We start from the raw sequence: 14616 nt of genomic DNA on the forward strand, positions 1-14616 counted from the left end.
CACCCCTGCCAGCGGCCCAGAACGTGTGTCCCTTCCTCCTCTCCTTTCTGCCCTCCCTAGGATAACTCACAGCTGTAAATCTGGGTGCCTGGGACAGGCCTCTCATTCCAGGTAAAGAGCGTGCTGGTTCTAGGTGGATTTGTGCAATGTAAATCACAGTGCAAGGCTGTCAGATAACAATGCTTGCTTAACTGCGTGCCTCTTCGTTTGGTCCCCACAGCCAGGCAGAGCTGGGATCTCTTTGTACCACGCTGCTCCCCACCATTCCTAGGTCAATTCCATACTTAAGCAGGTTTGTGTTGTGGGCTTTTTGGTTCGAGGGGCAACCTGGCACCGGGTGCAGAGCTCAGCAGGTGCACTGAGTTCATGCTGTCACTAGATGGCAATGTGATATCTCTTATTGGGTCACTTCTTCCTTCAACTCTTAACCTGGAGCCAGATCCATGTCAATGACATTCTGTTCATTCTTATCACTAACTTTTAATTTTCCAGTCTGAATTAGAACAGATGGGCACAGGTATGACCTTACAGCACTTACTACCTGAAAGGCTTCCCTAAATTCCTTGTATCCAGAGTGAATCCTGTGGTGTTATCTGGTCAGTTAGGGACTGAAAACTTTTATCCCATGCCAACAGCTCTGTTCCTTAATCTTAAAAAGCTGGAAAGGATGCTCTTGTCTGTATTATGTCAGCTGGGAGAATAGCAGGGGCTGTGCTAACACTCTCCTTCCCTTGTGAGGCAGCAGTGACTACTAGGATTCAGGGAACATTATCTGAGCACTGAAGTGGATGCAGGTATGAGCAGCAGGGAAAGTCAGAACATAAAGGGACAGAAGAAGCTGTAGTCAGCCCTGCATCCTGAGGGCCAGGCTCTGCTCTATCACAGCCGTGCAGACCTATGCTCCAGCACAGATATTTTATCAGCAGCTCTGTTCAAATCCATCCTGCTTCTATCCAGCTTGGGTCAATTTGTCATGTGAACTGCCTGCTTGCTTGCCACACTGCAGCCACCAGGATCTGTAGCCTGCCTTTCTTCTTTCCTAATCTTCAGGTCCTTCCAGCAGGGCTCAGCTCCTCCTCATCAGGGACAAACACAGCTGATGGAAGAGTCTCCAGGTAGGAAAGAACTATTACTGAGGTGACAGGTTTAACACCTGCATGCTTCAGCTAAGGCTTTGTGCTGAGTGTTTGAGTCCTCTCAGGGCCCTGGAACATCAGAGCAATATGGTGTGTTATAATTCCCTCCTGAATAAAGCCTTTCCTCCAAGAAATGGTGTTTTACCAGACTCCAGTCTTCTGTCCTTCTTGTTGCTGAGTCTGATCTCTATGTCTTGTCTACTGCTCTGAGCCAGGTGGGCAGGCAGCAACATCCCTGTGCTCAGACTTGGTCTTTTTAATCCAGGCAGCAGATCAGCCATGAAGATGGGCATCTCCAGAGTACAGCAGGGCAGTGACACTGCAGAGTGACTCAGGCCTCACCTGGGCCAAACGCAGGTCAGAGGCCATAGAAAGGTGAACCATCCCTTTGTATTTTCAGGTCTGTAGTTGTCTGGCAGCACCTTGGTGTTAGCTGCAGAATACGGCCGCTCAGCTGGGGGGCTGACTGCATTTTTGCACTGGACATCTTTGTTTCCTATGGTAGCCAAAGGAACTTGAGGGGATTTAGGAGAGGAGACTGAAAATATGCATTTCAAGCATCTACAAAACATATTGGCCTGGCTCCTGGCACTGTGGAGCTGTGACATTGCAGCCACCACCTCAGGAGGGGCTGTGTTAGTGCATGTAACAAAGATTTATATAAATACCATCAGAAAGCTTCAATCTCTTTACAACTGACTGTGCTTCCAGGGTGACTGTGTAATCCACAAAGAATGTACCAAAGCTGCCAACAGCCGTTCCTGTGTGCATGGCTGAGCTGTATTTTTTCCACATCTCCTGCTGGTGACTCCCCCGAAGGTTCAGCAACGCATCAATACATGGAATTCAGCAGAGCTAAGCAGGCACTCCCATACCGAAGTCCCACTTTGGGTTCTCATAGCAAATCGTCTTATTTTGCACTGAGTTTTGGTGAGAGATCTCAGCTCTTCTGGTTGTAAAAGCAACCAGTCTGGTGTGGAGGTAGGAAACAGAAGAAGCATCCCAACTGTTCTGCAGTTTCCGATACGAGTATTTGAATGTAAGCCTTCCTATTTGCTGCCTTGGTGAAGGGTTTTGAGAATCCCAGTAAGGCCCTTTGTGCTGCCATTTTCCGTCTGCCACAGCTTACAGCTCACAGCTCGTCTGATTGTTATGGATATCGATACTGGGCTGTGTGAGCACTTGCCATCTGCTTCAGTGCAACGCCAAGCTGGTAAGCTCCAACCGCCTCCAATGCCTGTTTAAGCCGAACCACCTGGTTTAGCAATGAAGTGAACAAGAAGCAGTCCTCCATCCTTTGCTCTGCTCTTGCTGTGGTGGCAGTAACGGCTGAATTATTTTGTTTCTGTGGCAGTTTAAGAAACAATGGACCTTCTGCCATATCTGGGCATGGGGGATTGCTCCAGGCAGGATTTCCCTTTCTGCAGACAGCCAGCACAATGAATATGTGGCTGCTCCAACAGCTAATTCTTGCTGTTTGCACACACATGAAGGGCTTGGGGACCTGAGTCCTCTAATCACACCCCATCTGCTGCCTGCCCAGAATCAGGACAGGGCTTTCCCTGCATCTATAGGAGAGGTAGGGCAGGATCCGCTAAGAAGCGAGATGTGCTGTGCATCCACCAGTTTGTGTGTGTTCATCTCAAGATGTGCTTGTTTGTTTGCAGTTGGAAGTTGCTCTAAAACCCTAATCATGTGCTTGGCCAAGATAACCAGAAGCTGGCAGGCTGCACAGAGAAAGGAAAACAACAAGCAGCTGCAGGAGGCTGATGAAGAGCCTTTTTTTTTCCTCATGACTTCAGCGGGGGACCATTTGTTTCTGCTTCTTTGGAGGGATACAAGAGAATTGGTATGATCAGGGTGTTGACACGTGTGTTGGTGATGGAGCTGTGCACTGAGCTCATGGCACATTCTGCAGAGGATCAGGGGCACCTGCTGGCCTCTTCCAACAAGGATGCCCCCGCCAGTTCTTTTGTCATTCCCTTTGCTCCGTGAGCCCCAGGCAACTGTAGATCTGAGCCAATTTGGGCTGTTTCGCTGCTGGAAACTACAGAAAAGCTTCCAGAGGTATTGTAAAGATGACTGTCAAAAGATGAAACATAGTTTTCCCCGGGCCAAGTGACAAGCTGAGAGGTACTACAGTCAGGCTCTATGTTTAAGGAGGGAAAAATATCCCAGCTGGTGGATTGTGTTCAAGAGGAAGAGGGCTGGGATCCACAGAGAGGCGCTGGAGCAGCACTGCTCAGCACAGCCTGCCTGCTGCCCAGCTGGGCGGAGATGGTGTCTGGGGGAGAGGAGCTGCTCTTAATCTCTCTAAACGATCTGCTGTTCTCTGCAAGAAGCCAAATGTCAGCTTACTTCTTTGCATGTGCTGTGGAAGTGAAGGAAATTGGGCTGATCTGATAAGATTCTGCCACTTCTGAGGGCCAGCAAAGGACTGTTGGGGTGAGCCCTGTTGGTGGGGTTGGAAGGAATGTGGTCCTGGGTCTGTTTGTTCCTTGCACCTGTGTTGGCAGTCCTTATATCCCCCAGCACTTTGCTATCATGCAACTTGAAGCCATCCTGAGGAGGAATGTGCAAGGAGCTCTGTGTCCTGTGGGGGCAAGCTGTGTCACTGCAGCACACTGGGATGTACGGTGGGTACTGGAGCAGAGCGGGCCCAGTAATGCTTGTTCTGTTCTCTCCGGATGTAGGGGCATAGACAGGTGTAGGGGCAGCTCTAGCTCCTGGGTATAGGGGAGCCAGGTACTGCATCCCTATCGCTTCTGTTCTTTGAGACCAGGCTATAGTTGGAGTTGTGCTGTTGAGCCAAAGTACACAGATTTACTCTTTAATCTTCCCTCGTGCTTTGTGCTCAGGCATCTCAGTCTAGTTTAATTTTGGTTTTCTGCAAACCCCTTCCAGTTGTCCCAGTTTGTGGTTGCACAGTAGTTCTTGTACTGCTCTGTCTGGGACCCAGTACAGTATTTCACATGCTGTCAGTCTGTCCTGGGGCATGGAGAGCCTGGTTTCACTGCTCTTTATACTTGATACTGGCTAGGATGGGAAGTCAGCTGTGTTTCTGAGGCCAAAATGAGAAGGAAGTTGGCTGAGACCATCAGAGAGAGGGGATGTGCATGATTACTGGGCGATGCTGCTTTCTGGCTGGAGCCCTGCAAGTTTCCAGGCACCTTCTGGGGTGGGGACAGTCAGAGCTGTGCCCTCTGAGGCCAGGGGCAGTGCTGTGCTGTGCACATTAGGCAGCGCAGCAGTAGCAGAGGGTTTGTCATCGCCAGAGCCAGGCCCTCCTGTAACACGCATCTCTGTAGTGACATGTGCTGGCTCAGCCCCAGGAAAGTCCATGCTCTGAGAGAAGAGGAAGGCCAATGACTCGCATCACCATGCAGCATCTGCAAGGCAAACTGGCCTGAGCTGCAAAGGGTGAGATGCTTCTCCTGCCCCCAGCTCCTCAGTGGGATTAGGGGCTGGGGGTCAGCCTAGTTGAGCAACCAGCAGTTCCTGTGTGTGCAGGGCCAGGTTGTTGTTCCAGGGCCAAGGGAGAGGGAATAAGTGGGCGATGTGAGGGGGTGTGGGCAGGAAATGGAGCTCTGCAGAGGAAGAAAAACAAGTCCCGTGCTGAGCTATGAGGAAAAAAAACATTAATTAGGTGAAGAGGATGAACCTGCCAGTCCACAATCCTCACCTAACAACCAATTATATATGTAATATGGCTCCAATGTGTAACATGGCTCTGTCACGCAGAGTAAACACAACACAAAGGATGCTTCTGACTTAATCCCAGTCTGAAACACATCGATCACTTGAAAATCTGGTAGCCCAATTTCAGGCTGTCTGTCTGACAGACTCCATCACAGCCTGTGGTAAGTTGTCCCGGTTGCTGATCTACCTCTGTTGCCCAAAGCTGCGCCCCATTCTAGCCTGAGTAGGTAACATTCCAGCTTCCCAGGGGTAAAAGCAGGTGTAGAGGAGAGAAGGAGGAAGCCCAGAGTCATTTTGCTTTGCTTTAATCACTTTAATCAGTGGTTTTCAGGAGCAAGTTGTGTTTTTCTTCAGCGCACATTACCTCTGTCGTAAATCATCGTTCCTCAGGGATCAGAGGGGCTGAGGTTATTTACCTGTGTGAACCAGAGTGCGTAGAGACTTACACAGTTCATTTACAAAATGAATCGAATCTAAAGCCTTCCTCTGTAAATTCTCCACCTAAGGGAGAGGCTGAAATCCTGAATTTCATGTTGCTTCCCTCTCTGACCACTCTGAACCTTCCAAATCTGCTAAGAAGACATGGAGCACACTTAGGCCACCTGCTCTGCATGTGGATTTCCATTTAAGTTGGCCTTAGCAACTCTTTCTCTTACCACATCCTGCAGTTAGGAGGTATTAGCAAGGCACTGGGCTAACAGAACAGACTCACAATCAAAAATAACCAGTTGTTGGTGGAAAAATCAGCCAAGCAATGCCTTCAGCTGCTGCAGCTCCAAAGAGACGTTCCCTCCCCCACAAGGAAGATCAGGCTCTGCTATGAATTCCTAAAGCCTCTTTAGAGGATTTAAATCGCCGTCCAGGTGGAAGCTGCGGACTCACGTAGCATTCTGGCAGTAATATTTTCCCAAGGATGAACTGATCCTGAACAGAACGGCCACTGAAGTGCATTTTGTATCGGAGGGATTTCAAGTCAGCAGGAGCTTATGGTTATATAAGGAAGGTGAGTATAATCTGTCAGAAAGTTGTAAGCATTTCCCCAGGAAGTTTGAAAAAACCTTGTGAAGATGTTTTCAACTTTTGAGTACAAATCCAGGGCTTTTTGCTTGTCTTCATTATCTAATTAGAGGAGCAGGGGGAAGAAAAAGGACCTGAAGGAAGCACTCATTTCAGCCCTCCTCTCGGTTTCAGTGCGCCCTCATCGCAGTCAGGTTGATTATTTGTGCTAATGTCCTCATCTCTGGTGAACAATATTGCTGCTGTGTTTAATATGAGAGAGGGTTATTACAGTATTATGCGGAATGAGCCGTCACCATTATATATCGCTCTGCATCTCAAAGCTAGTTTTAATTAAATCTGCCAATAACTTTGGAGGTCTTTGCCTTCTGGAGCGGAAGCAGAGGAACAAGATGCTCAGGTGGTTGCACTTAATGGCACAACTTGTGCTCAGAAGGGAGGAGCTGGCCTTGCTGGCAGCCCAGCCCTGCAGCCAGATTCCAGCCAGGCTCCCAAGCACATGGTGCATTAGGGCGGTGGTGGGTGCCCCATCCATAGGGACACCTGAGGTCAGGCTGGACGGGGCTCTGAGCACCTGATCAGTTGTAGGTGTCCCCACTCAGTGCAGAGGTGTTGGACCAGATGATCTTTAAGAGCCCGTTCCAACTCAAATAATTCTATAATTCTATGAATATCACCTGGTAAATGTATGCAGCAAATATCCTGTGCTGATGTCAGCCAATGGGCCGTTTCCTCACTTCAGGTAGTGATGGATTTCTTCTGTTCACCATCACTGCCCATGCACTTGGGGCTGTAATTGCTACCTGCAGGAGCAAAGCACTCCAGATTTACCCTCATAGGAGATTTAGGCTCAGGTTTGCAGCATGTCCTGGAACACCACCAAACCATCCATCCCTTGGCTGGAATGATAAGGTTAGAGGCCTTTATAAGCAGCCCTGTATATTTTGGCTTTATTTTGGTACCTAACCTTGTCATACTGAATCAAAATTAGCACCATAATACACAAATAAACCCAGCTTATTTGTTTGAGAAAATATAGGCAGGCAATGGTAGGATGTATGTGTGATATTCCCTCTTAGCGGTGCCTTGAAACCATTTTTTTCTCAGTCTGGGTCTCCAGTCTTGTTTTCCTTAATAGCTTTCATTCTCTTCTCCTTCCTCAGCCTTAAAAGTTATTTACAAGGTACTTCTGAGAGGGGTGATTTTGGCTGCTCTGATTCTGGGTTTGTTTTTGTCTCATCACATTGCCTGCTGACCTGCAAGCAGTGGCCAAATCAGCCTGAAATTAAAAAGGTGGTGGAATATGCCCCAGTCTCTCCTCAATCAATACCAGCCTAAATTACTGCAAACCTGGAGCCATGGTGCATGTAATACATCATTTTGTAACCCCATAAATTGCTTTTAGCCAGTCTCTTCTGATTCCTTTTTAATGGCCTTTCAGCTAAGATCAAGTGTAGCATCAGTTTCGCATCAGCTGTGTGCCCTGCCTGGGGACCGTCGTGTTGGCACTGGGATGATCTCAGTCAAATTGCTGTAATTTCTCAGTGCTGGTCATTTCTGAGCTGCCTTTCTGCAGTGAATGGCATTCACAGAGACCGTAGTTGCCTGCCACAGACCTTCACATCCTGCACAGGGCTGGGTTCTTGCTCATCTCTTTCTTATTTTAATAAAGTAAGCAAGAGAATAGGTTGGATTTGGGATTTAACCACTGGGTTACATGGCTCCAAGGCACTTCCTATGGCTTTTTTTTAGCTGATGGTGCAGTTCCCCAGTAGGAACCAACCTACCCTGCAGTCACGGTCCCACAGATTTTTCTGCACATGTCTGGCTGGGAAGAGAAGTCAGCTGGAGGCTGGCTACACCATCTGCTCCAAACATGAGTTAAAAAACAATATACAAAAATATTTTCCCCTAATTTAAGTGACACTTGGGCTTGACTTGAGGGACAGATGCAAGGGAGCAGGTAAATGTTTGGCCACGAGTTTTCGGAAGCCCAGGAAGAGCTCATCTCCATCCTTATCTCTTCATCTTGTGCCACTCACTCCCCCTCTTTCACCTTTCCTAAGCTGCAACATCCTGAAACAATCACATGGGCCAAGCTGCAGATGTTTCAGGTGCTCAGAGACAGTCAGAGACCAAGTTTTCCCACCAGAAGTGTCAAATACCCCCTCCTTCCACCTTCACAGGAAAAAGCATCCAGGGTGACAAGCAGAGACTGCTGCCTCCCCTCAATGGGCTTTGAGTGAATTGGCACACGACTGCTTGTGCTGCTGAAGTGGTGCTGTCCTGGCTGCACCCAGGATAAGTGCCACTTCTCCGTTATTCCCCACTGGGAGCCTTATAGCTCAGATCTGTAAGGAGAGAAGGCACACATCCACCTGCAGAACCTGTAGGTAGGCAGCCCTCAGTGCCTTTCTACACCTCTATGGAAGATCACAGTACTTAAAACTTTCTGTTAATAATAATAATAATAATAATAATAATAATAAAGATACCCTCTTAATTAATAGAGCCCGTAATAGCCACTCTGGCATAACAGAGCAAAACGTGGCAAGAGGATTTACTTCTGCAGGAACATAATAATGAACGTGTGTGCAGATCACAATGCTGATAGGCGTAATGTACTGCATCTGGTTTCAATTTGCATTTCTGACCTTTTGTTGGAAATGAATTTTAATAGGCAATTGACTTAAATAATTGGTATGTGTTCAAATCAATACCAGAACGTGATGGCTAAGTGGTTAAAATAATTGAGGTGTGTGAAAGGGCTGTGAAAAGACTTTCAGATTCTGATCAGAATGAGAGCTTTATAGAGATGCAAGCTCAGCTCCACGGCTGTGTTCTCTATATCTATAGACACATCTTTTTTTTTATAAAGTGCAATATATGCCATTTGCTGGCCTTTATGTCTTCACTTTTTTTTTTTTTTACCACATAGAAATGTTTGTTACTTTGTATGGGAAAAAAGAAAAAACAGAACTGAAGAGGCCACGGTTGGCTTTTTGCATTTGGACAGTCACCTCTTCCTCTGCGCTGGCCTCCTTTCTCTCTCCCAGGAAGCAACACTGATTTGCCGTGAAAGTCACACATTTCTTCCCCGGGAAATGCATATAGGGGGTGAAATCCATCGAGGGATGAAATCCATCGTTGCTTTGCAGGGCACAATGCAGTGTGGATGAAAACACACTTGAAACCTCCACGGAGCTCAATGACAGCTTTTCTGTAGCAAAGAAATTGAGGTTTTGAGCCTTATTGTTTTTCTTCTACAAGAGAAGAAAAGTATGTAAGAAACGGGTATCTTGTAAAACCACTCAACTTTGTGCTTTGTCAAAACCTCAAGTTTTCTTTAGAGAAAATGATTTGATGGGACCCAGATCTTCTATTGCCTGGGAACAACTGGCTAACACAAGGCCCAATTCTGTTACTTCAACACATCATTATTTTCCAGCTCTAGGAGCCTGGAATAAAGATCTTCAACTCACTGGATATTTCAGCATCTTCTTGCACACATCAGTTTTACCAAAACATCCTTCACCATCAGGCTGACCCAACTTGCAAAGCACAGAAATCAAGGCCTCCTAAACAGGAGGCTTGATTGGGGGGGGGGGGGGGGAGTTAGAACCTCCAGGTGAAGAAAGTGAGATCTTTTGGTGCATTGAATCCACCTGAAAATCATTAAGGGCCATGGTTGATAAAGGCTCGTTATCTTAAAGGCTCAGGTGGATGGTGGTAGGGGTAGGTTTTTGGGTTGGTGCCTGCAAGATGAGGATACTCTGTGGAAGAAAAGCTGGTTGCAGGAAGAGGAGCTGCTTGGGGGCCTGGCTGGAGTTTGGTGTGGTGAGTGCTCTGGTTTTGTTGTGCTTGAAGCAGCAGCTTTGCTTTGGGTCTCAGCAGGATTGCTCCACCTGGTGCTGGAGAGATCCTCTGTTGGCCTGAATTTGCTCCAATCCTGCAGGAGGTGCTTGGAGATGCAAGATGTGCTGTTAACTCAGTAGGAAGCAATGTGATCTGTGCTATGGTGCAATTTCTCTTCTGATAGATATTTGTCATGGGTACCGAGGTGTCCCTTGATGCTATGGGCTCTGTTGTGTGTGGTGCTGGTGTGCACAAGAGCAGCGTGGAGAAACTTGTGTTCCACCTGTGTGTTTGCTTGGAGGAGCCCAGCCTGCCTGGCTAGGAGGCATCTTGCAGTGCTTTATTCCCCACAGACCAGCCTTGTTCAATGATGGTTTTGCAGCATGGTCTTAAGCTGAATTTAGGATCTGCTTAGGAAGAGTTTCCCCTGTTTTTAACTCAGCCTATCAATCTGGTTTTATTGTGCAGCTGTCATGGAGGTAGTAGTGTGGGGCTGAGGAACTGGGATAGACCATGAGGGTGTCCTGGTGGCTATGCCCAATGCACCCCTGGAGTGGGGCCATGCCTGGCACCAGCATCTTGGCTCGGACCAAGCTGAACCACACTCAGCACCAGTTGGCAGTGCAGCTATGCTGTTGTGCTCTACCCAGAGAGGAATACAGCCCCAAGGCAGGTGAGTTTGCAGCAAGCTGAGGCTGGGCAGCGTCTGGCTCCAAACAAGATTTCCCTCCTTTCCTTTGCTCTCATAACTGGACTCCTGTAAGGAGACCGAGCAATGGTAGTGACATCCTTGCCTGTGTTTTAGCAAATGCTTCATGCTCTTAAAGCTTTTTTTCCTTATTATACCAATCAGTCAGAAGTGGAAGGACTGTAAAGAGAAATCTGTTTTCCACACTTCTTCTAAGTTGTAAATTTTATAGGATAGAAAACACTTTAGCTGTATTTGCTGTCAGAGCAGAGTGCTGCCAGCTCAAATATTTTTGTGTTGCTTCTGTAAATGAGGCTCACAGGTATGACTGATACAGCCATCTCTCACTGTGCCAAGTGGCTGCTCTGCACTGTGACTGCGATTTGATCCCAGTGCTGAGTTCTTCATGTAATGTATAGGGGCAATAGCCACCACTTGTTTTCCCAGGGTGTTGCTTCTCTAGGAAGCAACTTCTCAAGTCACTCCAAAGCACGTTAATTAAATGTGTGACTATTGAAAGTCTTGTGGCACGCTTCTGGGATATGTCAAAGATGAGTATGGCGTTGGGCAGTACGTGGATCTGACACTGATAGAAACACAAGTGGAACAGATCTACCCTTTTCTCTTTGAGTAAGTGGACATCCACAGCAGCGCATCTGTCATAGGACTGTTGAGATAATCCATCTTCCAGAGCAAGAAATCTGATAGGATTTGAGAGTGACAGAGTGGGAAATGGAAAATGTTTTGACTCTGGGCATAGAAATCTCTTCCTGGGGTGAGATTGATGGCACAGGGAAACCAACTCCTTTGGAGCTCAGGTTACAGCCATTGCACTTCTATTCTGCAGAGAGTGTCGGTGCAGTAGGAACTGGCCTTCTGGGAGCTGTGGCTTTCAGGTTTCCTGCACTTGTCTTGGTTGAAGTGCTGCATGGAAGTTGTTGTCATAGAACGCTTTCTGCAGCTGTACATTATGTACTCGAGCAGTTTCCCAGCACCGAGGCAACGTCTGGAGGATCAGTGCCTTCTGGAGATATTTCATCCCAATGTCTTCTGGAAAGTTCATTGCTGCCTTGACAAAACTCAGTTTTTATTAAAAATGATTAATGCCTAGAAATTTAATCAATGCGCATTCGCATGGAGGCGGCTTTACTAGAATAGTTTGATTTTAAGCAGCTTGTGTCCTGATGCGTGAGGTGCGTTATGCTATCTGACAGCAGTGACATTTATATTTGTAATTACTAAATGGCAACAGCCCACTGGTAAGCCTGCCCCACTGGAAGGAGCAGAATGGATGCAAATGCACGGCACTGAGAAGCACAAAACTCACAATATATCAGTGGATCCTGAGATTAAAAAGCAGGGGATGACATTCTCCTTCCAATGGAAGCACGTGCGTGTTCTGAGATCAATTGCTGAGTTCTAATTATTTCTTTGCATTTATGAAATAGTCTCTTCCTGTTCATTGCCTGACCCTGTTGCTTCTATTTCATCACGTGGGAACATCTTGAAAACGAAAAATGTGGCACGTAGGAATATGAGCCTCTTAGGGTTTGATTATAGAATGCTGAAAAATTGGGTGAGTCAAGCTGGGATAGAGATCCCAAATTTGATATAAATCTTGATAAATTGGTCGGGGAGAATATTTGGAGCTGCTGTTTTTGAAGTGCTGAGATGTAGGATAAAGTTATCAGCTGGTGGAAGCTATTTTGGAAGTGGCTTTAGACTATTAATGCTGTGCAGATACAATCCTTTCCCTGCAGGAGGAAGCTCGCTATTTATCCAGGTGCCTGAAAAAGTGGGGCAGTAGGGAGCACAGATATCCCCTGGCCTGTTGGTAATTAATAGGATTATCTCCTAGTTAGGAAAGAGTTATGGGATGCAATTTGCTGCTGAGATTGGGCAGACACAGAAAGCATGCAGAGCTTTGGACGTGATTTGTAACTTACCTAGCTTATGTCGTTACACTCAGATGTCTCATGATGCTGGGCTTAGTTTGTCCTTCAGGCTCATCTGTGAGGCATCCTAGAGCACTTTCCATTGCCAAGCTGGATATCTGTCCTGTTTACAGAGCAACCAATGGGAGAGAGAGACCTCACTGAATGTGCACAGCAACTAGAAAGCCCATTCAGGACTGGGCCTACAGAAGGTCCAAGTTCTTTCTAGCTGACCCTATGACCCTCTGAGATGATGCCCAGCCATGGCATTGAGCACCTGGCTTTGGTGCATAACAGATCTGGCTCTGCTTAGCTGCAGCAATGTACACCCATCTTCACGCTGTGCAAATTGCTGCTCACGGTGTTTGTGCTTCTTGCTCAGCTCCAGTTGCTGAACAGGTCTCACTGAGAGCCCTCTGCCATGAGCTGTAAATAGCAACCTTGTGACTTCCTCCGGTGGGTGTTGCACCTGGGTATGTCTGATAGTCATAATAAACATTTTCTCTTCTTGTGTACTGGATTTATCCTTTGCAGACAGTAATTTACCCTGATTGCAGCTCATCTTGTCTTGCCTGCCACAGCGTTCCTTATGCTTTCTAATTTTCTCAAGTGCACTGACAGCCCAACGCGTGAGGAGCACAGTACTGAATCCTTGCAGAGCTGTGGGGGTGGGATAACCACTGCCAATGGCTTTGTTCTCTAATGTTTCATTATGATAATCCAACGATGGCAAAGGTAGCAAAAGGTTTATGATAGCCAGCTTAGTTAAAATCAGAACACTGTCATAAATAAGTGACTAATTTGTCATCCTGCCTAGGGTCCTTCAGTCACAACTAAGTGATTCTTTTTTTTCCTTATTATATACTGAAGCCTTCCTCCCCAAATGGTTTGCTAGATTTTTAATCACATCTTGCTTTCAGGAATGATCTATAATCTGCAGCAGTATTTATGTAAAAAAAAGAGCTCATAATTCAGCATGGAGAAATGAAATATTTAGGTAAGATTAATCCTGACGACATCACTGCTTCAGATGTGCAATCATTCATCCAATGTCATGGGCGTATTTGTTTGGCTACTAACTTTTTCTTTGAAAAAATCCAGTTCCAGCGCAGTTTAAAATATGAAGTAAGGTTTGGATAGAAAAGGAACACAGTGTGGGCATGGGAGCTGCAGGCCCTTAATCCTAAGGTAAACTGCTGTAATCTGTCACAGGAACAAATGTAATCAAAATTGCTGCGTTCTGAAAGCAGTCTCTGACCATATGTGTCCACTTAGTGCTGCTTACAGGTTCCTGTCCACAGTGTCCATTGCAGGCTGTGGGGTGCTGGTGTCACACTGCCTGACTGGGGAAGAAGCTCTGGTGGCTCTTCCCACCATAGAATTGTTTGAGTTGGAAGGAAGCCTTCAAGGCCATCTGGTCCAACTGCCCCAAACAGGGACACCTACAGCTGATCAGGTGCTCAGAGCCCCATCCAGCCTGACCTGCAGTGTCTGCAGGGATGGGAAACCCAGCACCTCTCTGGGCAACCTGTGTCAATTCCTACCATCTTCACTGCTCTTTAGAAGCTGCAGTGGGTAAAGCTCATCTTGGCTTACCATTAAGAAAAACAGCGTGGCTTTCTGTTTGTGGTCCCCCTCCATAGATGAAATCTTCTGACCTCCACTACAGCTACTTCTGTATGAGCTGGGGAAGCATACAGCTGCTTTTTTTTTTTTTTTTTTGTTGTTGTTTTTTAGGGGGTCTGTGCTCTTGTTCTTCTGGGTTGGCCACCATGGAGTTGTCCTGTTGGGTGACTGCTATCTCCAGCCAAGCACTGCTGTGTGCTGCTGCGTGCCACAGTGCACTGCAGCCGGCTTCATTAAATGAAATTGAATTTCAGATGTCCTGAGGCTGAGAGAGATTTTGCTTACCTGTCTACAGTATTTCCAGACCTAAAGCCTGATTGCTGTTGTGGCAACCTTGAACTTTTGTCGTTTCTCATCTTGCAGCTAAAATATTCAGCCTGGCAGGAGGCTGGTGAGGCACTGAGCTGCTTATGAATGCATAGCTTATATCAATAAGGAAAATGAAATAATTCCTCAAAACCGTGCCACAAGTCAGTTCAGCCACAGTGTAGTCGATTGCTGGATTTCCAAAGCTGAATTTTTTTTTTTTTTTTGCTGAAACATTGTGGGATTGATCTCCTGCTCTTTTGGAGGGTAATTAATGACACATGGTCAGAATAAAATCCCAACCCACGCAGGTCTTGGGCAGCTGGAGCCCATGGGTCTTCCAGCAGGTGCTGGA

General features: G+C 46.8%; 1 protein-coding gene across 1 annotated transcript in view; it reads left to right on the plus strand.

Moving 5' to 3' along the window:
- Positions 1-9587: 9587 nt before the first annotated feature.
- The window catches only part of MINAR1 (membrane integral NOTCH2 associated receptor 1), a 53026-nt gene continuing 47997 nt past the window's right edge, over positions 9588-14616 (plus strand). Inside the window, exon 1 of the mRNA XM_048956479.1 lies at positions 9588-9689. The gene's annotated coding sequence lies outside the window, so the exon portion shown is untranslated. The remainder of the gene's footprint in view (positions 9690-14616) is intronic.

This window comes from Lagopus muta, chromosome 10 (assembly GCF_023343835.1).
Source record: "Lagopus muta isolate bLagMut1 chromosome 10, bLagMut1 primary, whole genome shotgun sequence".
NCBI lineage: Eukaryota > Metazoa > Chordata > Aves > Galliformes > Phasianidae > Lagopus > Lagopus muta.